General features: G+C 37.4%; 1 non-coding gene across 1 annotated transcript; it reads right to left on the reverse strand.

The window, feature by feature from the left end:
* Positions 1-24,524: 24,524 nt before the first annotated feature.
* Positions 24,525-24,648, reverse strand: LOC130017298 (small Cajal body-specific RNA 16). The gene has a single exon (XR_008791378.1). It is a non-coding gene; the product is annotated as a small Cajal body-specific RNA 16 (non-coding RNA).
* Positions 24,649-24,914: the final 266 nt, after the last annotated feature.

Raw genomic sequence — 24,914 nt, forward strand, 5'->3', positions numbered from 1 at the left:
CAAAATGTCAGATGGTCTGTATCTTACTTTGTAGGTGGGTTTAATTGGATCCTGAATCCCTTGACATAATAAAGGAGCATTTTAAAAAGTTGGCAAAGTGCACCTCAGTAAGATGCGGACCTCAAGGCATATATAGAATGATCAGATTTCTTTTTTATCTTATTTAAAACACAAGTGCTTACAAAGATACATGATGCTGAAAGAGAGTAAGACATCAAAGTCCAGGTCAGGACCAAAGAGAACAGGTAGGACAAGCACGGTTCTGCTTTGCTTCCTCTTCCTACTGGTCTCTCATAGTAAGTTAGAGTTGCGAGACATCTAAAGGAGTCAGGTGCGGCCAAGAGATCTGATCCAAAAGTGAGATATTGTGAGAAGAGAAGTATGAATTTCCTGTGGAAGTAGGGAGGTAAAACCAAGTGTCTGTGATTTTTAAAAGTTGCAGGAGATGGGAACCTAAGAAAGATGAAAGAGGTTAACCATTAAATTTCACTTGGGGGCCGGAGTGATAGTGCAATTGTTAAGGTGCTTGCCTGTCTTGTAAGTGACCAGCCTGGGTTCTGTCCTTGGGACCCCACGTGGTCTCCTGAGTCCACCAGGAGTGATCCCTGAGCACAAAAATTAAACAAAAAAATCCTCTTGAATGTAGCTTTAAAGAAATATTGTTGATGATAAAGCTTTATAGTAAAGATACTATACAATATGTCCAGCTTCTTCTGAATCAGATTGAGTCCTAAGGGTATTTAAATGAATATACAGTGTATTATCAGTCACTAAGCATAGAAAGCACAGTCATATAGCATCATTTCCCTGAATACATTTATTCATATATTGAAGATTTATAATCTATTGATTCCAAAAGGAATTAAGTAAGCTTACTGAATAATACACAATATAGTTCAAAGCAAATAGTATTCCTCTTAAGTAAGAACAATTTCAGAACAAAGGTACTTCTGAGTGCTTCAAACTATCACTGGGTAGATTGTACAAGAATTTGATAAATTTAGCTTTAAATATTCTGATAAATCTGGAAAAAGTAATTTATAACAATCATATTTTCTCTTATAGATAAAGATTTACAGATAGGCAAAGTCAAACTTCTCCTGGAATTAGAATCAAGGAGGAGTCTATCATGCAAAATCATCAAGAGAGATCCTATCTTTCATACCAATTATGAAAAAAATCAGATGAGCATGCTGATGTGGATAATTTTTATATCAAACCCCTAAGAATTAAAGATTACATAAAACTCTTTTAGGGTATTTCTACAGAAAAATTTAGTCTCTTACATACAGAGTGCTTGACTTAATTCAGATATAGCATGTAAAGTCTCCAGTTCCAATATGGAAAGAAGACATAACGTAACTGATATGATTATGTAAATAACAGCTATTAATAAAGGTAGTATTTCACTAATACTAAATTTATAATCAAGTGCCCTAGTCACAATCAATGATAGAAGAAGTTTTACTACTAATAAATGACCACTGTAACTAACAGTACAGAATTTTTTTTTCAATGTACTAAGTACTTTTACATCCATTATCACACTAATTGTTATCATTTTATACTGAGCCAGGTATGAGTAGTTTCCCTTTTTTAGGGAAAAAAAAGAAAACTTAAAACCATTATGTAATAATGGTTTTAAAATAGTATGTGTTCCTGGTTGTTCATATCATTTATGTCCCTAAAATTGTATGTTCTCCCCTCATATTTCCTTGTAATTTTTCTATTTAAACATCAACCCAAAGTACAAGCATCTTTTAAGAGGAGCAGATGTGACTTGGGTGCATATAAAAATCTTATCCCAGCAAACTATAGTCAACAGGTGAAGAAAGGTGCAAAAAAGGACAAAAAGAAATTAAAAATATAGTTTGCAAAGATGTATGTCAGATTCCATTATACTTACAGGCTATTTTATGGTTTTTCAGAGGTGTGTCTTGGGCCTCACCGGGAAGTGTTCAGGAGTTGGCCCTGCACTTGTAATCACTCCTAGCAGATCTCATAGGATGCCAGGGATCAAATCAAGGTTGACCATGTACAAGGCAAGAACCCACTATATACTATTGCTTCTGCCCCATTTAATTGTATTTTAAAATAAGTTACTTGGGCTGGGGAGTGGGTTAAAGGAGCCAAAATAAATGTAAGAAGATCATCTGGGAGTCCATATACAGAAATACTATAGTTTAAATTGAAGATATGCGAGTGTATGTGGAAAGAAGGCATAATCCCCATAATGGGCTAAACAGAGATTGAAGGTAAAGTGTATCAGATTTCTTGGTTTTGACTATGAAGAAAAATCATAGCAAAATAGCTGAACACTTTGTAGAAACTCATTAATACAAAGATCTAGAACAGTCATGCTCATAAATTCATTTACTTAACCTTGAAAAAAATTCTCAAAGGGAAAGCAATGATGTAGCAAAAATCCCATACCATCACTGAATTCTAGAACCCTCTATTATACATATTTGAAATAAGGGGTGGGGACAGGGGATAAATCAAAGGCATTCCACTGGACACAAGTGAGTAGGAAACTTTCCAAACCAAGAAATACTGCTTCCAACAAATTACCTAGGTCAACATTTTAGAGGCTGAAATAGATAGAGAACCCATCTGTAGTTACTTTTTAATCTGTAGGATTTAACGACTAGGGTCCCTAACATCAATGATTGATGACAAGGCACTACTAAGCCCCCACACAGCTGTTGTCACCTGTATGACTGGGAGATCTAAGTTAAATGGGCAAGAGGTCTGCTTCAAGTTGGCAATCCTTATTTTTCTCTTATAGTGCATACTTCGTCACTGTGTGCCAGAAGAAGAAAGACCATCACCACCAACCAACATCTTCTCATTTTGGTGTCATCTAAAAATACCTGCAGACAGTATTACCCTGCGATTACCTCACACTCCTGCCCATCAGCCATAGCCACCTCCTACCTCCCGCTCACTAATAGCACAGTCCTGTATCACCTCCCACTCAGCCAAGCAACACTACTGTAGCTGCTTTAGATACACTCATATCTATATATATAATCTCATATATAAATATATATTCAGATATACACTTATGTGCACGCAAAAGATGCTTTTACAAAAGAGAAAGGGAGAGCTAGTTATGTGAAAGTAAGTTCACTTTAGAAAGTTAGTATGATATTCCCTTTGGGAAACTGTTTCTGTTCTGTCTGGGTGTCCCACCCAAATGCCTGCAAGAGAGGCATTTGCTAGTGCCAAACATGAGAAGTGTTTGGTTTTGTTAACCCCTGGCTCTTGATCTATCTCATTGAAGTGTCCATTCCTGAATAGAATGCATCAGACTTCATATATCTTTATTCTTAGTGTTTTAGTGTCATATTACACACTTGATATCCACAATCTATCAATTTTGGACCAGACTGGTACTTTTTCTGCTTTAAGGTTAGTCTATGTACACTCTCAACATTCAATAAATATTATATTTTACTGTTTTCTACCTTTTTATAGTTATTATTATTGTTATTATTATTATTTAATAACCCCCAGATATACTGGCTGCCATTAGGAGCCATTTAGAATACTAAAATGAAAAGAACTCAAGAGCAAAAGCCGAGGAAGCAGACACAAGGATGGAAGATGCTTGTTCTCTGAGAAGAAGAGCAGACAAACCTACTATTAGCATAATCAGAGCAACCCAGCTTGCAGGCTTGCAGCTGGAGAAGGAATCTGTGACTCCTCCTAATCTGCACCTAGCAACAAGCCAAATGAGCCCTTGGGAGTATCACCTAGGGCTGGAAGAAGTAACTGAGATCACAGTTGGGGCAGCACTTTTCGAGTACAAATTGCATCCGTATTCAAGGAAAGGTTCTCCTCAGGAAGTCCTCACATCTTCCATAGTGATCAGCAAGCAGATAATAGAGTGACACTGGCGGAGAGAGGGTTAGGCGAGTTGTCAGAAACCAAGGTTTCAACTCCTGACTCTGACATCAACTTGCTGGGGGATGTTGAGCAAATTTCTTCAAATACGTGAGTCACAGTTTTTCACATATGGGAAATAGAGCTGTCCTTCAGAGTGTATCTGCCCTACAGAGTTATTATAAACATTTAACTAGAATTGTATGTGAAATGATTTAGAAAGTATAACACAGGATATGGTTTATGCTGATGACTGAGAAATTCCACCTGGATACCATCTCAAACTATCTTGAATTAAAATCAACCCTCCCCCAAGCCCCTGACTTTCTTGTCTCAGTCAGTGATCTTAGCTATAAAATGTAAGTTCCAGGGAGCAGGTATTTGAAAGAGTTCCAAGTATGCTATAGGCCCTCAATAATGCACAAATAAATAAATCTTCTTAATTGCTCAAGGAGAACATGCTATCCATGATGAGTTCCTGCCCTTCATTCTGACATACCTAATCACTGCCAAGTATCCTGAACCTTATTTACCTTAGTCTAGGCCACTCAGCAGACAAAAATTTAGCAACCATATCTCAGGGAAACATTTCTGGCATCTGCCGAATTTTTTGGTGTAAATATTTTCACCATGGTGAATTTCAATCAACCAAACTGATAGAATGAAGAAGAAATTTCTACTCTTAAGGTGAGTGTTAGTCAGCTTCAGTTCATCCTTCCAACTCACCCCCAGCAATACATAATATACATAGCAATCAGCATGATCTTTCAGACACATGCATTTGCCTATTTTATTTCCTACTCTAAAACTTTCAATGAGCCCCTCATGCTTACAAAATCACGTCAAATACATGGTATGATTGAGAAGGGAAGCGCTTCCTAATTTAAAGGCAACTTACTGAGACCTTCTTCAATTCCAGTCTGAAATCTTTAGGGAGTGGAGGAGGAGGGGAACAGAAAGCGGACACCTCCCAGACAATGGTGAGAGTATCTAGGGGGTCTCTCTTGGAGACACTTGGCTGATGTGAGGCTCGGTGCTCAAGCCCAGTGATAGCATGCTTATTGGGTCCACCCATGCCCAGGGGCCACCTGGACTTCATTTAGCTGTTCTGGGAGACAGAAGGATGGGGGTATGTTGTTGATCAAAGTCTGGGCCCAATAGATGGGGGCTATGCACTCTAGATTTTGGGTTATCTCCCCCAACTCCCAGTGCAGATTCTAGTTACATTAAGCTCAGTTATTTCAACTCTTCACACATTTTTATTTCTTTTTACTTTTACTCAGGCTAATCATATTTTCTGAACAGGGGAAATACTTCCTGTTACTTTCTACCTAACAGGCCACTTAAGCACAAATCAAAGATTATTTCCTCATCAAAGATTTCCCTATTTCATAGTTACCCTCCTCTTACCAAGTAGTTCAAGCAGATTGAATTTCTCACTCATTAGCATCACTACATCATTGTATCCACACTGCCATCCTATTCAGTACATAAAGCAACTGAGGGGGCAGGAGGAATAATACAGTAGTAGCACATTTGCCTTGTACATGGTGAGCCCAGATTCAATACCCAACACCCCAAGCCCATCAGGAGTGATCCCTGACTGCAGAGCCAGGAATAAGCTCTGAATACCACCAGGTATGGCCCCAAACAAACAAACAAACAAAAAAAAAACAGAAAAAACTGCTAATGGCTCATCACTATGTCCTCATATTGTTAAATTAACTTTCTGTCTTTCTTTCCTCTATTCTAAAGTTTTTCTTCACGTGAACTATTAACATTTAGGGTGTAATGACTCTTTAAGGGGCATTTACCCCAAAAAAGACAAAAGCTAAAGACATTTGTTCTTGGTTCTTTCTCTGGCTTTCACAAACTTGTACACCAATTTCTGATATGACTTCTCCTTACTCATAATTCAGTTTTAAAAAATGATATTTCATGTCCACATCTTCCTTTGATCCCCTGAATAGAACCAGTATCAGTATGATGCTAGGACAACTCACAGGTAGGGTAGAATTCTAAGAGCTTAAAACAAATTACCAGTCTTTAGTGATAATGGATGAAAGAGAGGAAGTTGGGGATAAAAAAATGGCTCTCAGCTTGTTTTCTCTGGTGCAAGGTAGAATGCAGCACATTGTTCTTTTGAACAGGAGAGATACCTGGAAGCAAGATGCAGAACAGTTTAAGCAATCCAGGGATCATGTTCTTATTTAACATCAATCTAAAGTTACTACAGGTATGCTTTCTCACATGTAAATACTTCTACAACCTATAAGTAAATATAAGTAGATTTTTCTACTGAGGAAACTTAAGCACAGAGAAGTATACTAAACTGCTGTAGAGTTAGGCATAAAATAAAATAACTTCTGGCTCTGCACCCTAAAGATAGTGCTCTAAAGAGATAGTACAGAGGGTAAAGCATTTGCTTGGCACATAATTCACCAATTCTATCCCCAGAAGTCTATAGGGTTCCAATGCTACCCTAGCTGATCCCTGAACACAGAGCCAAGAGGAAGCCCAGAGCACGAACAGGTGTGACCCAAAACCAAAAAGGAGAACAAAAGTTGTAACAAATAGAATTGCATCATGGTGATACATCAGGATGTGGCTGACTATTTGAAAAGGCATCTAGAGGAAGGTCCAAGCTTAAAAGCAAAACTTATCTTCTTCAATTAGTGACACCTGACATGGAATGGGATGGAGGTGTAGGTTTACCTCTGCTGAATATTTTTTATTCTAATTCTGTATAATTACTCAGAGACAATCCTCTATTTTTGTAAGATCTAGATATAAGCATTTGAAATTAAGATGGTCATACTCTGTTCTAATAATTAGTAACTCTCCCCTTTCATATATGATCTCTAAATCTATATCAAATTTCTTTTGATAAGACTGTGAAAACAAATAGAAGATGTAGCATTAAAACTTTATTGATTTTAGAGAACAATGATGTTACTAATATGTTAACAGATTTCAATGTCATTGAGCATGCTCAAAACTCAAATCTTGTCTTAATCTATAATATCTTATTTTTCAACAGCAGGCCTCTTTTTGAGGAGCCAGGGGAAGGTTTATCTGGCTGTAGTTAGAGCTTACTTCTGAATCTGTACTCATGGATCACTCCTAGCATGGACTCAGGAAATGATATGCAGTACTTGAGGCTGAATCCAAGGTGGCTGTATGTAATGTAAGCTCCTTACTCACTGTAAAGTATCTCTCTGGCACTGCAGTCACTTCTTTTATGAAAGCAAAACCAAACTCATTTTCAGTTTATGTCAAAACAATAGTGATGAAAGAATAAATCCTTTATTGAGGGGGCAGAACAAACACTCCTATTCTAGACCCCAAAAAAGACAAAAGCTAAAGACATTTGTTCTTGGTTCTTTCTCTGGCTTTCACAAACTTGTACACTAATTTCTGATATGACTTCTCCTTACTCATAATTCAGGGTTAAAAAATGATATTTCATGTCCACATCTTCCTTTGATCCCCTGTATAGAACCAGTATTCCCCTATCTGGGTTCTCATAGAACAGAATAGATGTTTTTGCATAATAATCTATATCAATGATTCATTTACAAATTTATAACTCTACAGGAGGAGGACCTAATTTAAATTATGGGTAATTCGTAATTTATTTTGTAGTCTTTGCACTTAAAAAGCAGTGCCTTTGATACTCAAGTAATAGTTGATACTCAAGTAATAGCTAGTTGAAGTTAATTATCATAAAATCAGTCCTAGCAAATGAGTGCCTTAGGTTGACAATTTGCTGCACCTTTTTCATATACTTTATCTTCCTAAGCTGCTTGTATTGATATACACAGTTTAAATGGTCTCATGAAGTGTAAAGAGAGATGAATACCAGGAGCTTTATAACCATGAATGATGTTTTCAATAATAATTCACATTGCACCATGTATCAATACTTTATTTTTATAACTGAATATTTCATTGTTTATGTATATTACATTTTGTTTATTCTTTTGTCTGTTGATGGACATTTGGATTGTTTCCACCTTTTGGTTACTGTGAATAGACATGCTATGAATATTCAAGTCAAGTTTTTGTTTCAACACCTGATTTATATGAAATATCCAAAATGGGAAAATCCATAGAGACAAACAGCATATTAGTGGCTTGTAGGGTCTCAGGAATAGAAGGCATGCGGAATGATGGCTTATGGGGTTTATGTTTGATACAATGAAAAAGTTTTAACACTAGATAGGATCATTAACTGCATAACATCGTAAATTACCTAAATTTACTAACTGTATATTTTGAAATTGCTCAAATAATAAACTATATGTCTACTTTGCCACAATAACAAATTTTATTAGACAGAATTCATTAGCAGAGGTAAGATTCTTTTGTTCAAGAAAATCATTCTAGGGGTTGGAGTGATAGCACACCGGGTAGGGTGTTTGCCTTGCACACGCCAACCCGGGTTCGATACCTAGCATCCCATATGGTCCCCTGAGCACTGCCAGGAGTAATTCCTGAGTGCAGAGTCAGGAGTAACCCCTGTGCATCACCAGGTGTGACCAAGAAAGAAAAAAAAGAAAGAAAGAAAATCATTCTCTGCACTTGTGCAGTTTCTCCAAATTTTCAGGAAGAATCTGAGATATGATTTCCAAGCTTAAAAAATCCTTATCTCTTGGGGCTGGAGCAATAGCACAGTGGGTAGGGTGTCTGCCTTGCACACGGCTGACCTGGGTTCGATTCCCAGTATCCCATATGGTCCTCTGAGCACTGCCGGGAGTGATTCCAGAGTGCAGAGCCAGGAGTAATCTCTGTGCAATGCCAGGTGTGAACCCCCCCCCCAAAAAAAATCCTTATCTCTTTTTTTTTCTTTTTTTGCTTTTTGGATCACATCCAGGGATGCACAGGGGTTATTTCTCACTCATGCACTCAGGAATTACTTCTGGCAGTACTCGGGGGACCATGTGGGATGCTGGGAATCGAACCCGGGTCAGCCACCTGCAAGGCAAACGCTCTTCCCACTGTGCTATCACTCCAGCCCTCAATCCTTATCTCTAATTGCTAGTGGTCACTGTCACTGTCACTGTCCTCACATTGTTCTTCGATTTGCTACAGCTGGCCCAGTAACATCTCCATTGTGAGACTCCTTGTTACTGTGTTTGGCACATGGAATACGTCACGGGGTTCTTGCCAGGCTTTGCCATGCGGGTGAGATACTTTTGGTAGCTTGCTGGGCTCTCCAAGAGGGGCGGAGGAATCGAACCTAGCTCAGGCAGGCTGGCTGCGCGCAAGGCAAACACCCTACCACTGTGCTATGGCTCCAGCCCATTGTTAATGGTATCAATGAAAATATTTTATAGTCTTTTCATAATATGTCAGGAACCATGAGAGAATTGATTCATTTAAAGTAGAATACTTCAAGATTTTATATTATAGAATTATTTCACAAGAATACTGTAACTGCATGACTAAAATGTGTATTACAAATAATCTTATACACTTATTCCCTGCTTTTTGAACATTTGCATTAAGCCATTTCAGTTTTACAAAACACTCACACTAAGAATTGTTTACAGTAACCAAAATAAATAGGAAGAGCACTTTAACTTTTAAATCAAAATGTATAAAATAAAAACGGGGGAAGTAAAATTATCTTTTAACAACTGTTCTCTAATCATTTTAAATTATTTGGTAGCTTATTTTGATGTCTAGGGACACTAAACCTTTTCCACAGAAATTAATAATTATAGTTTTTTTACTTTGCATCATATGAGATTTTATTTTGGCCATAAAAGGTTTTATAGGAAAGATTAGCTTTCAGAAAATAGAGAGCTAGTGATATCTGAATGATGAGAAGAAAGCTTCTCTTAAGCTATAGAATCTTTATCAACACATAAAACATTAATGTGAAAATATCTATAAAAACTATTAATTTTTTGTGTTAGATGAAAAGAAGAGACAGCTACATGTTCAGCTCATTATGAATACAATTTACCTAAATCATGCAAGTAACGTTAGAGAGTTTCACATTGAAATAGAAAGTATAACATAATTTAATGTGACTTTTTCTTTTAATAAATTCCCTTATGATTTATTCTGTTCCTCATTCATTCAAAAATATTTTTGAGTACCTGCAATGTTGCAAGGACTATGTTAGCATCATCGTCACCCATATAACAAAATAGATTTCCTGCCTAGAAAGGTTTTATTTCAGCACAGAAGATGAAAATAAGAAAACAGGGGCTGGGAATATAAATCAAAGAGTTGGAGCACATGTCTGGCATGCATTGGGTCCTGAGTTTAATCCCCAGCACTGAATGGTCCCATAAGCACCACCACTAGGTGTGACCCTGATGACCTTTGGGCACTGCCAACTCAAGCACTGCACTTTCTGGTCCATATATCCAGGCCAAGTTTCACCAGGAATGACCTCCAGGCCTTCTGAGTACTCATTGGGACCCACCTCTCCACACACACACACACACACACACACACACACACACACACAAATTATTTTAAAGTTAATTGTTTAGCGTAATTAAACCAAGAAGATATAGAGGCCTAAGAACATGTTCTGTTTAATTGGACATCTCTTTTGGATATTCAGTGTAAATGTCTATCAATTCAATATGTGTAGACAGTTCAATATAATGTCTAGAGGTAAGAAGTGATAAGAATTTTTGATATAATTTATGGAATTCTTTTTTATGATAGTTTGAACTATGGCAACTTTTGCAACTATCTATAAAGAAACAATACTTAAGAATCAGATTCTGAGGAATTTCAATAAACAGAAGCAGTCTAGTGCAGTTGTCAAGAACCATTATTCTGGAGTTATATTCTTTAGTTCAAATTCCCAGTCCTGGGAATTACTTAGCTTCCCTGCATCTTATTTTCCTTCTCCATAAATCTGAGATAACTTTGCATAGGATGTCATAAAGATTTACTGAGATCATATAATCCAGTGTTTATAAGAGTGTTTGACACATTAAAACCTATATAACTATTGCCTATATGAAGGTCAGTTGTAAAATTAAAACCTCCCAAAGGGTGATAAAGAATAGTCAAAGAAGAAGGGGAAAAAATGACAGTTGGATAAAATGGAAAGGAGCATTGGTTAGAGTGCCAAATATTGCTGAAAGTTTATATATGAGAACCAGAATATTTACATTATATTTACACTACAGGGATTTTGACAGAGTAGATGATATGAGGAAAAGTCTGGTGTGGGGTAAAGAAAAAATTACAATTTTTGGTCTTTCCTAAAAACAGTTGATTGATTTAAGGGAAACAATAAGAAAGTGAAGAAAAATTCAGAGTTAAAGTTATATATCATTACAATATTAGAGTGTTGTGATTCTGGCTATCCACTCACTTTTACAGTGACAGTTATATATTTTCATAGGTTTCCACAATGTTAATTAAGACTCTTTCATTTCCATTTGAAGAGCTCTGTTCAACACTTTTTATAATGCAAGTCTACTTATGATATGACTCCAACATTTCTTTGTTTAGGAAAGTCTTTATCCGTCCTTTATTTTTGAAGAATAACTTTGCAGAGGATATTATTCTTGGTTAGCAATTTTTTTCCATCTAGCCTACTAAATACATGCATCGCTATCTCCAGTTTTGGCTTATAAATCAGCTGATAGTCTTAAATGGGATTATTTCTATGTAACTAGTTTTATTCCTCTTTTTTTGGTGGTAGTGGGTGGGGGTTTGGAGCCACACACAGCATTGTTTGAGAGCTAGCCCAGGTCTCTGGGGTCACTTGCAATGCTCAGGAGACCATGTGGTACCAGAGACCAAAACCTGTTCCCACATGCAAAGCATTTAAGTCATGCACTTGCCTGTTACCTATCTTGCTCTAAGTGCTTTTCTTCTGCTACTGTGATCTTTGAAAATTTGATTATAATATGTCTTGGTGAAAAACTATTTTACTTGAGTTCTTTGGGCATCATGGGTTTAGAAGTTTATTTTCTTGTCTTATTTGGGAAGTTACCCATTATATCTTTAAATGAGCTTCTGTTTCCTCTGATCTTTATGAGGAGAAGTATTTTTATGTAAGATAAATAAGTTTGGAGATCTACTATACAGTATTTTGTCTTCCTTCGTTGCCCGCGTGGCAGCTCCGGCCGAGACTCACGCAGGACTAAAGACCCACAGAACAAGATAAGCGGAACTCTCTGAGACCTTGGACTCCAGCTCGGCGGACCCAGGGACAGAGTTTCTCTGCTTGCTCCCACCAACCACAGTATAATGTTAAGAATTCTGAATTTTATTTATGATTTCCTAAGAGGGAAAATATTATGGTAAGTATTCCTTCCACAAAAAATGATTGATGATGATGATGATGATAAGGCAAAAGAAAAGTTGGGAAAATAATGAACATGTTTATGGTTTTGGTGATGGTAATGGCTTATTAGATGTGTAACTATCTTCAAACTCATGTCGTATACATCAACTCCATATAGCTTTTAATGTGTTATTTATATCTTAATAAAGCATTGAAGCACTATCCTCCCACTGTTCATCAATTTGCTTGAGTGGGCACCAGTAACCAGATCACATTTGGATCTAAATCTGACTAGAGTAAAAGAGACCCTCTTGATAATGATGAGGAATGCTTCGGGCATTCTAGTTTGAAAAAATCTGCTAACTAGTGAGACTTGTTGTAACCATTTTGGGCATATTGAATATGCCATGGAGAGCTTTCTAGGTTCTGCCGTGAGGGCAGGATACTCTCAGTAGCTTGCCAGGCTCTCCGAGAGGGACAGAGGAATCAAACCTGGGTCGATCACGTGCAAGGCAAATGCCCTACCCACTGTGCTATGCTTCAGTCCTATATCTTGATAAAATGGGTTTAAAATAAAGTCACAGAGAACATTTTAACCAAAGAACTAAAATGGCCTGCAATCCCAAATATCACAAAGAATATAATATCACATAAGAAATTACTCTTCATTATGATAATGATCACAAATATTTTTGCTCTGACAGAAGTTCTGAGTGTAAAAACTTAAATATTTTCAATATCTCTTTTAAAGGCCAGACCCTTAATTACTGTCCTAACTCTTCCCTGAAGCCCCTACAATTCCTTCTGTTAGTGTCCAGCTGATTGAATTACAGACAAACTGGCCAGATTTATCATCACAATTGCTCTCACTGTAATCACATTTGGATCTAAATCTGACTAGAGTAAAAGAGACCCTCTTGATAATGATGAGGAATGCATTGGGCATTCTAGTTTGAAAAAAATCTGCTAACTATTGATTGTCAAGGAAAAACAATGGGGGGTTAAGCCATGGGAGTGGTGGATGGTGTCTGGGATTGTAAGCACAATGAACAACCCTCAGAACAATGAGGAACTGAATGTGTTTTTCATGGATTGAGTATCCACTTAAAAGCAGACAAACTCTATGATCCCAAAACTTGTCTGATCAATGGGTAGACCTGAGGTTCCAGTGTCATCAATATCAATGAGGCAGTTCAAACCAGAGACTCATTAATAACAGGTCAAATGAAGTCCAAAAGGGGAGAGACAAACAATGCCTGACAAAATCTTCCAACAAAAAATTAAACGGAATATAAAAGACAAAAATAGAGGGAGGGAAAGAAAAAAAAAAGAAATGGAAAAACAGAATGAAAGAAGACAAGGAGAGAGAAGGGAAGAGAGAATGAGTCCTCTCTCTCTTCTTTTTCCCTCTCCTCTCAAATTTATTGGCAGTAGCTTGGGGATCAGGAAACTGCCTGTTTTTGCTTTAACCCATTTCCTCTCTGTAAAATGGGAGAGATGCTGATGAATGAGTAGTTGAGAGGATTGCGGTGGGAGAATGCATAACAGAGGAAAAGTACCTGGCACATAGGCGTTGTTCATCAGATGTTGATTTTCTCTCTTCCTCAATGACAAGTATTATACAGCATTTGCCTGGGGATTTTCTGTTGCTATTTTTATTGAGAGTCAGGCCTTGAGTCCAGTAGATTCGCTGTAAGTTCTTTGCAGCAAACATTTTCGCCGCAAACATTTTCACCGCATAACTAATTAGCCGTAAGGCAATTTTGTCGTAAAAGATAAAATAACTGGTTGACAGTTAGGTTTGACAGTTTCGTTTCAAGTTTTGGTTTCAACTGACACAGTACTCCCATTTTCATATTACAAAATTTAGCCTACATAATGGTCTATAAAGTGGTGGTCTTAAAATAGTGGATGGTAAATACATATATATATACATATATTTATTTATATATACATATACACATACACATATATATTAACTTGAAAGAAAATACAGCAATAAAACTAACTGGAAGTGTGAAATAAGAAGTGTAAAGCCAGATTGCATACTGTACTAGAAAATAATAAAATGCCTGTTTGCAAATTTTAAGTATAGTCATTCTTTCCATCAGTCAAACTGAAAAGTTTACCAAACTGGCAAATATAAAAGATGAAGTTAGTAATAACTAAGCCTTCAAGATCACTAATTACCATTTTTAACTAATTTAAAAAATTAGCAGCTTGTTCTCTAATGTCATTTTAACCAAATGTTCTAGTCCTCATTGTATAAAGTTGGAGGTAGGAACCAGTGAGATGACTCAAAGAGCTGGAGTTCATTTTTGCACACAAGATTCCCTGCACTGTGGGTCCGAGCACCAGTAGATATGTTCCAATATTTTTTAATTAAAACAAAAAATCGGGGAGCAGAAGAAGACTCAGTTTCCTCATACATTCTACCCTCCACCTATGAAGAAAGATTAATATCTCTTGGAAATGGTTTAAAACATTTCAATCTTTTGACAGTAAAATACTGTTTTTTTGTGTTTCACTATGTATTTATAAAATTTCCTTTTTAATGATTTTATCTATTTTTACAGGAAAATTTTCTTATGACCAATGAAAGAATGTAAAAGAAACAACTAAAATTACCAGATCGAGCTGGTGGGCCTACCAGAAAGCCAAAATTTTAATTTTAAGGGAGAATTAATGAAAAATAATTAGCTCTACTAGCTTCAAAGAATCTAATGATCAGCCTGACTTTCTATACCTGTGACATTCTTCTCTTCTCAGCTTACCCCTCCCCTGTCAATTCCATTGTATTTCAGACTAACCAAGCAAACCAATCCTTACACAATTGTCTGTAAGGGTCTTTAGAGGGGTCCAAGAGATAGTACAGCACGTAATACCCTTGAGTCACACAAGGCCAAACCAGGTTCAATCTCTGGCACCACATGTGAGAGAGAGCCCCTTCAGGAGTGATCCCTTAGCACAGCTAAATATAGCCCAATATCCCCACCCAATATCTCTTGATAAATAGCCTAGAAATACAACAATGGGTCATTTTGCTAATGATCAACAATCATACTTTTATCATACAGACATTGTCCTTGGAGTGTATTATTCTCTTAGCCTGTGTTTCATAGTCATGGAGGAGATAGAAGTTGTTTTATTTTTCTCAATAGTCATAATTCTTTCTTCAATAGCTTCTCATAGTTTAGCCTTAAAGTGCTGATATTCATATCAGGCTATTTTACTTTTCAATTATGGTTGATTAGACCAATGGCAGGTTGGTCGCATGCATGTGACCAACCTGACCAACCCGGGTTCAATTCCTCCACTCCTCTCAGAGAGCCTGGCAAGCCTGAGAGTATCTCGCCAGCACAGCAAAACCTGGCAAGCTATCCATGACGTATTAGATATGCCAAACACAGTAACAACAAGTCTCACAATGGAGATGTTACTGGGCTTACTCGAGCAAGTCGATGAACAACAGGAGGACAGTGACAGTGACAGTGACAGTGACAGTGACAGATCAATGACACACACCTTCCCCAAACTGACAATACATAATTTGTCTTAGGTGCAATTGGAATCTTGACATGAAAATGTTGCTATAAGTGGTCCTGAATATCTTCAGAGTTGCTCCTGTGACTCCAGAAAAACACAGATGAGTCCCCAAAATAAATAGAAACAAAATAATTTAATGAAAATTTAAGTAATTAAAAACAAAGACAAATCAAGCAGATAGTTCATACAGAGGCCACTGACAGTGGGTTAGTTATAATCCAACCACGATGAACAAGTAGAAAACATCAGTCTTCTGAGAGAGAGGCATGAAACGTCTGCTTTAAAAAGTAGATACAAGACCTGTTCTGAAACAGATCAAGTATGGAGAAAATAGAAGTCTCACAAGTGTCAAATTCACTTGAGGCTTGGTTGTATCCCACATTTTATTTATAGGTAGTTTTTTTCTATGCTTGTGCAGTGTGTTCTCTTGTTCTAAAGTTATATGAGTGTATCTTTTTAAACCAAACATCCCCAAAACATCAGGTCAAGGGTTCTACTTGCAAATAAAGTTTTGGCTATAGAAAAACTCTTGCCAGTCTTGTCTTATTTATTGTCACTTCCTACCTTCTAGCAATCATTTTCTTGCAAAAGCGCTCCTTGTCTTTCAGCTGTATTTGTACCTCTTCCCAGATCCTTACTGACAGAAGCGGCATACTCCCTAGATTTAAGAGTGTTGTTTCCTGTATTGGTTATTCTTTTGATGAGAACCAGAGCCTAATGAATCATTTAGGGTGGGACTATGTTTTCTCAGTAAAATGGAAACTTCTGATAATTGTAAGCGTTTGGAAAGAAATGTATATAGGCATATATATATGTATATATATACACACACACATATATATTATCATTTTTTGTCTCGAGGGAAAGTTCTGAGAATTCCAAGAAAATAACATTAGCTGACTCTTTTACATTTAAAAAATGTGACCTTGGGTAATTATAGCCTAGCAAAATTTAGCCCCTTAGCCTTACTATAATGATTGCATGAGAGAATAAATAGAAAATTTTCTGTGGCTATATCAGCAGAGACAACTTGATTCTCCAGGTATTGTGACATATAACAAGCACTCTGAAGCCAACACTATTTGGATTTAAATCTAACCGTTGTGAAATTGGGCAATTTACTTAACTTTTTCTTGGTTCAATTGGTAAATCACTCTGCCTATGCATAATGTAGCATTGTAGCACTGTCCTGTAGCACTGTCCTCCCATTGTTCATTGATTTACTTGAGCGGGCACCAGTAATATCTCACAACAAATTTTGAGACTTGTTACTGTGTTTGGCATATCAAATACTTCATGAGGAGCTTGCCAGGCTTTGCCATGCAGGCGAGATACTCTTTGTATTTTGCCAGGCTCTCTGAGAGGGGCAGAGGAATTGAACCCGGGTCAGCTGCATGCAAGGCAAACACCCTACTTGCTGTGCTATTGCTTCAGCACCTGTGTATAATTATGGTAAATAATGGTAGTAATATAGACCTCATAGAGACATTGTGACAATTAAATTAGTTAAAAGCATATGTAAAGATCTTAATATACTAGTTCCATATTGCTATTATTTTCTTGCCCAAATTTTCTGTCATGGATATTTGGTAACTATAAGATATCCCATTCACTTATAAAGTAGAAAAGATAAGATTAGGAGTCAAAAGATAAGAGATGACAAAGGTAGAACCTTAGAACTCAAGCATTATCTTCAAGGCCATTGACAATTGAAATATTGTATAATCACTGTCACTGTCACTGTCCTCCCATTGTTCGTCGATTTGCTCAAGCGGGCCAGGTAACATCTCCATCATGAGATTTGTTATTACTGTGAAGAATTGATAATAGTAAATGCACTCTAGAAAGCTCATTGTTGCAGCAGCTAGAGATAATTTACAACAGCTGAAAAACTGGAAGTGGACAAACTAATTAGGTGATTATGGCATTGGTTACATGAGATGGTAGTGGTTATTGAAAGAGGAATATAAACCCAGCACCATTTAGAAAACAGAATAATAGGACATGGTAATCGATTAGATAAGTAGTTAGGATAGCATTTGGTCATCAGTTAAAATAAAATATAAACTGATGCTCCTGGGAATATGTCAGTTACTTACTTACCCTGTTTTCTCATTTTAGTCGTATGCAAAAATTAATAGTACTCCAATGGATCGTGTAAGTATTAATATTCTATTAAAATAGCCATTTATAACTATTTAAACTGTATAAGGGTGCGATAATAACATACTTAGAACAGTGCATGGCACACAGCAGGTGCTATAGAAGCAAGATAAGCTGAGTGCATCTGAAGTTGTTAAGGGGGTAAATGAATGAGTGCTGTGTGGATGACTGAGACTGGAGAGAAAAATAGTAGCCAATATTTCAAGATGGTGAGTTTGGCCTACTTGGCAATCAAAATTTGTAATTACATTATGTGTGTATATGCCTATGTGTGTTACATGTAAGCTCACAGGTACATGCTCACTAGTGATCATTTCTAGTCTATGTGCTTTTAAGTAAAGGAGAGGTAACTATTAGATAGCAAGTGCTCTAAAACGTTACATTTTAAGTGGATGAAAATAAATTTCATGTTAATTGAGTAATTTAATATCAACCCATAGGATCATTACAATGACTGATATAACTACATCTATCTATACTTTACATAAAGTACTTCCACAATGACCAAAAGCATAGTAAGATCTTTAAAAATGCTCATTATTTTAAGTGTGACTGTGGTTTTCCCATTTGCTTTATATAAGGCAACACAACTATTAAGTAATGGGGATGAGACTATTCAACTGCAAAGCAAATCAGTTAGTTTGTAGGTCCTTGGTTTCTAAAATGTAAATGAATTGCAGAGAGGTAATAAGAAGGATAAATCTAAACTTATAAATACTTACAATGCTAGAATTGTAGCTGGATGATTTGGTGGAAGAAAAAAGGAACATGTTCAAAGTGGAATCAAGATTGCCTTGATTAAAACAATGAATCATCAACTAGGTGTTAAAATTCAGCCGGTTTTGGGGAGTTTGGAGAGTGCCCCAGTCAGGGAATCAGTATGAGCAAAATCAGTATGGAGGCGTGGACAAATAAAAAGAGATAGATTATACAGAAAAATTATGTTAGAACTTCTCCAGTTCCCAAACCCAGACAAGGCTGCATGCTAACACCAGAAATGCCCTTAGAGTAAGCCAAAGCACTGCCTTTAAATTTGATTTGAAATGGAACTTTAGTTGTCAGAAGAATAGCAGCCAGAGCCATGTTTGATTGGTGCTGCTTGTAGGAGTTACACTCGGAAGAAATCGTGGGAGGTACACATGGAACTCCTCACCCACGGAGGTTGATAATCTGAGCTAATTGTACACATTTCCAAAGCCTCCCGTGTGTGAAAGAAAAAATAAAAATGTTCTCTCAACATTTTTGAAGTTCATAAATGTGGCAAATGTTCAATAACTATATTTAACTCCCATTGCATATTCCTTGGCTCTTGAAATATCTTCAACCAAAGATTGCACTTGGCAGGAAAGACATACTTTACTGCTCTATTTCCTTTCACCTTTCTAGGTAGCCATCCAGGTTCATCACTCCCTTAAAAGTCTCGCCTAAGGATTTGCCTTTTCCAAAAGTGGCTGTTCTTGCCTAAACATGCCCTCTCCTCAAACTTTTCCTTTGACAAGCCTTTTGGTCCTAAAGGTGAGTCAGGTGGAAGTAGAGGTGGGCAGAAGAATTTAGGGGAGAAAGATACTAGTGCCTTAGCATGCACAGAGCAGAAACTCAAAAGGTAAATGGTAAAAATCTCACTACCCTTTAGTTTCTCCCCTTGTGTCATGTACACTACTCTGGGTTCTTGTCCCCAAAGTTGTCCTGGGTCAACATTATGAACACCTAGCTGTGTGAGAGAACTGCAAAATCTTAGATCCCACTCCAATCCTACCTATTCAAAATCTTCGGTTTTTTACAAGATGCAGGTGATCGTGAGTCACACCATTTTATCACTGCAAATTTTACAAGTAATCCCTGTACATATTAAAATTCCCAAACAACTACACTAATGTGTCTTATGACATCGCATTAGTTGTTTGCTTCCTGTCTCTATTTCTCTCTCTCTTCATACAGTCTTGGGCCCCCTCAGCACCTAGTGCAGAGCCTTGTAGGTAAAAAATAAAATAGTGGTACTTATTCTTTGCTTTTTATTTGCCAAGGGCTAGTTTATAACACCTTCAGTCATTTCATGCTTTCAACAAACCTATGAAAAAGTCACCATTATTTCCATTTTGCAGTTAAATAAGTCAGGACTCCAAGGCCATAAGTAACTCGTCTAAAGTCACGCAAATAGAAAGTGACAGATCTAGTCAGACGAAACCCTTATCAGAGAAAGCAAGACATGCTCTGCACCCCTATTTTAGACTCCATCCCTAAAGTCTAAAATGACAGATTTGTGGAATGAAGGAGCAATTGCCATGCACAAATAACGTCCGAATCTTTTCTTCATTCTATCATGACGTGAAAGGAGTAAGGCTATAGTTCTATTTTGCGATGTCGCATCTAAAGCACAAAAGCATTGTGTCTATATTCACAGAAATGGCCTCTAACCATCCTAGGAACTCTGCAACCCCCACCCCTCTTGGAAGATCTGCAAGTGTTACTAAGCCTGCAGACAAGCAATCCGTCAGGCAGAAGGCAGCTCAGAGCCCTTAAATAAAACATTCTCGCAGCCTTCCGTGGAGAGCATGGAGACAAATACCACGGATGTGAAAGGTGTCGCTGGGATTACCAATGACGTGCTAATGGCTGCTCAAGCAATCTCCGTGCCTCCTGCGCTCTGAGTCACCCGCTCCCTTTGGAGCCTGCGCTCACGTCATTAAGGGACTGAGAGCTATTCACAGATCACTGACTAAAGGCAAGCTTGAGCCTGGCCTGCACCCCCCTGCCCCTCTCCAAAGGACTAAGGTCACGGACAGAAGGCCCTGGAGCTTTTTTATCAGAGCCACAGTGAAGAGAAAAGGAAAGACAAAGCTGTCTCTCTTCCTCCCATCTATTCCTTTCACTGTATTTTTTTTTACAAATGCTAACTTTCCTCTTGTTCCAGAATACGGCAGGAAATACGCAGAATCCTATTTGGAAATACAATTTGAAGTGGCAGGAAGTACGCAGAATCCCGAAGAAGGCAACATACTCTTGACAGTTTATTAGTATTCAAAAAAAAATAACGTTCTGATGTGATTTTAATTCCACAGACATTCCATTACTAATCAACCCTGGAGCTTTCAGTTTCTAGAATTTATGCACACATTTTCTTTTGTTGGTTCTTGGTGTGACTGCTTAGTTGAATTCATTGTAATGTCATTTGTCTGTTCGAGCCCAAGTGGGAGCACCTAAAAGACTCAGAAATATGAGTACAATATTTTCAGATGCCACATTTTCCACTTTTGTGACTAAATCCTTTGAAGCAGAACATCACTTGGTTTCTCCACCAAGCACTTGTCCCTGAACAAAAATCTTGGGTCTGCTATGGTTATTTTGTCACTCTATAAGACATTTTAGATATTTCTTAGTTCACTTTCATGGAGTCACAACGTGGCAAGAGCTATATTGAATTGTATTTCACGGCCACTTGGGAGTGATTTGAGAACAAAGACTGAGTCTGAAGAAGCAGAAAAGAGTGGAGAATTGGGGGGAGAATGGGAGGGGTGTGAAGGAAAAAGGTAACAAAAACAGAATAACATTTTCCTGAAAAAGAAAAAAACCTGATCCTGTTCACTTTTATCCTATTCCAAAAATCAATCTAAAAATGCATGGAAATTACTTTCAAAGTTATTCAAAGTTACTCATGGGTATTATCCTAGAAGATAATTCTCTGTCTGTCTCTATCTCTCTCTCTCTCTCTCTCTCTCTCTCTCTGTTTCTGTGTGTGTATGTGTGTGTGTGCGTGTGTGTGTGTGTGTGTGTGTGTGTGTGTGTGTGTGTGTGTTTGGATCACTCCCTTTGTGCTCAGGGCTTACCCTAGCTGTGCTCAGGGGGTCATTTGGAGTACCAGGGATTAAAACTGAGTGGGGTGCATTCAAGGAAAGTGCTCTACCTGCTGTACTACTGCTCTGGGCCTAGAAGATAATTTTCTTGATCAACAGAAAAAAATATGTATGATAAAATGGATGGTGAAACATTTTTACTTCAATTTGACTTATTTGCCAATATAAAAAATATATATAACGTTAATCATTTGTTTGGTCCAGAAAATACCAGAAGATAATCATTAATATGTCTTCATAAAACTAAAAATAACCAATTGTTTCCAGACTTCCAGAGACCTGATACACAGTTTGAAAGTTGTCCTTAGCATCCGGTGCTTTTCTCTGTTAAAGAAAGACCGTGGATTCCATCCCCAATCCCCAAAAAAAGTTTTTTAGAAAAAGAACTGTCACTGTCAGTGTCACCGTCCTTCCATTGTTCATCAATTTGCTAGAGCGGGCCCAGTAACATCTCCATTATGAGACTTGTTGTTACTGTGTTTGGCATATCGAACACGTCACGGGTAGCTTGCCAAGTTTTGCCATGCAGGCGAGATACTCTTGGTAGTTTGCTGGGCTTTTCGAGAGGGGCAGAAGAATCAAACCCAGGTTAGTTGGGCGGGCCGTGTGCAAGGCAAACGCCCTACCACTGTGCTATCACTCCGGCCCAGAAAAAGAACATATTTCTATATTTTATTTGTTTTGTTTTGCAGTTATACTAAACTGTGCTCAAAGTTCAAAGCTCACTCCTGACTCTATACATAGAGATCATATCTGGTGGGCTCAGGGACTATGTGGTGTGTGGGGATCAAACCCAGATCTTCTGCGTGCGAGGCAAGCACTTCCCTTCTATACTCTCTCTCCAATTCCCATGTTTTCTATTTTTATCCAGTTGAGAGTTTGGTATAATAAAGACACGTTTTCCCTAGATGTGATCCACAGAATATGATTTCTTTGGGTGTTGCTATTTGAAGAAGGTAAAAGATTTCTTTGGAAAACTGTCCTCCCGTTCATCGATTTGCTTGAGCGGGCCCAGCAACATCTCCATTGTGAGACTTGTTGTTACTGTGTTTGGTATATCAAATACGTCACGGGTAACTTGCCAGGCTTTACTGTGCAGACGAGATACTCTCGGTAGCTTACCAGGCCCTCCGAGAGGGGCAGAGGAATCAAACTGGGGTCAGCCGGGTCAGCCGCATGCAAGGCAAACTCCCTATCACTGGGCTATCACTCCAGCCATTGGAAAGCTGATCATTTTAATTAAAAAATAATTTTATAAAGATAATACCACAAAATTATTCACTATATTAATTTTTAATTTTACATACCTATAATAATGCCATTTTTGGAAAAAATTACCAATTTCTCATCGATTTATAATATTGTGGAATTCCAGGTAATCTTTATTCACTTCTATGTGTAGATATCAGCACTTCCACAATAATAATAATTAATAAAAAGGGGGGGATGAATCTCCCATATGTTGGGATAAAAATGAAACATAGTAAGGGAAAAATAAATGGGCAAAGTCATAGAAAATGATTTTTTTTTTCCTACAAAACTGAATTGACATGGGGGTATGGGAAAGGTGGGTTGCATCCTTGTGACACCAATGGAGGAAAGGGGACTCTCTGGTGATAGTTGTGGTGGTGGAATAATAAAAAGTATGATAGAAGATATTGTAAATCCCAGTATCTCGGTAAAAATGGTTGAATAAAAAATAAATTAAAAATTAAAAAAAAAACATGTAAAGGGCTCCATTCCACCTGTGGAATGAACAGAAACATGGTCAGTTTATTTAAGAAATTTAGGGGATCTGGTATGTTGGCAAGTTACAGGGAATTTCTTGATTCGTTCTTATTAGGAACATCAGTTTTGAATTCTTAGGATTGCTTTAAAAGCACAAACACAGGGGCCAAAGAGATAGCACAGGTAGCACAGGTGAGGCACTGGCCTTGCACATGGTTGATCCAGGTTTGATCCTTGGCTTCATAGTGCTCCCTGAGCACTGTCAGGGGAGATCCCGAAGCACGGAACCAATAGTAAGCTCTGAGCACTGACCGGTGTGGCCCCTAATCCCCCCCAAAAAAAATTGAAACCCAAAAGTCACAAACATATAGAATCAAATTTTAAATTTCAATTATTTTAGACTTACATATATTACCAAAGTTCATCACAATATATAATCTATCTATTTTCCTTAGTTATGTATGGATCCTGACGAGAAACTTGTAAATATCAGTGGTGTGGAGGTATAGTATATGCATATTTCTAAGCCATATAGTCAGCAATACTGCAAGCATGGGACCTAAAATCAATAATTAAACTTTTAAATGACTCTATGAAGAAGGCATGCCAGGGGGTATGAGGAAACTCAAGAACAATGGTGGAGATAAGTTCACCCTGGTAATGGGATTGGTGTTGGAATGGTGCATGCCTAAAACCCTATTACGAAAGCATTTGTAAATCACAGTGACTAAACATTATTTTAAAAACTTAAAAATGGAAAAACACAAACATGTTAATTTGAAGCTCCTGATTGTTCTGTAGTTACCTTCAGGAAGATGGCCAAGCAGTAGGTGTAAGGATAAGGAGCAATTTCAAGCAAGTCCTTGGTTGATAATAAACTGATCTCAAGAGGCTCCTTAGAAATTCACAAGGTGGAAAAATGGAGTGTACACAAACTGATCTTGATATATGACACCATGGAACTGCTTCTAGGACCTCGGGCACTTGTCCTCTCTGAAGATCTGAGAAAGAAATTACCACTGAGTACTTAGAATAACACAAGTATAATTCTCTTCATCAGTTTTTTCATTTTTTTTTGTCTGCAGAATCATGCATGATCATCAAACTGCTGTTAGAATTCTCACACCTGTTAATGCAGATTCACCCTGGGAGACAATGCTCCAGGATGTTCACCATAACCAGGGCCGCTCTGTCCATCAACTTAGTCCATAAAAGGCAGAAAGTATCACTTCCATTGTTGCTCAAGAGTCCAGAAATTTTTGTTTATCATATATATGCATGTATGTATACATATATATGAATGTATAACTATGCACATATACATTTATTTCATGCATTGAGTTACATATGCTTTACTTTTCCATTTAGTAGGCAGAATACATAGCAAACTTATACTTCTTTACCCCACTAACAGTTAAATTTAATAACTTGTACCAACATGGATATTTGAGAGAAAAGCAAAC

Source organism: Sorex fumeus, unplaced genomic scaffold (genome assembly GCF_029834395.1).
Source record: "Sorex fumeus unplaced genomic scaffold, SorFum_2.1 ptg000007l, whole genome shotgun sequence".
Lineage (NCBI taxonomy): Eukaryota > Metazoa > Chordata > Mammalia > Eulipotyphla > Soricidae > Sorex > Sorex fumeus.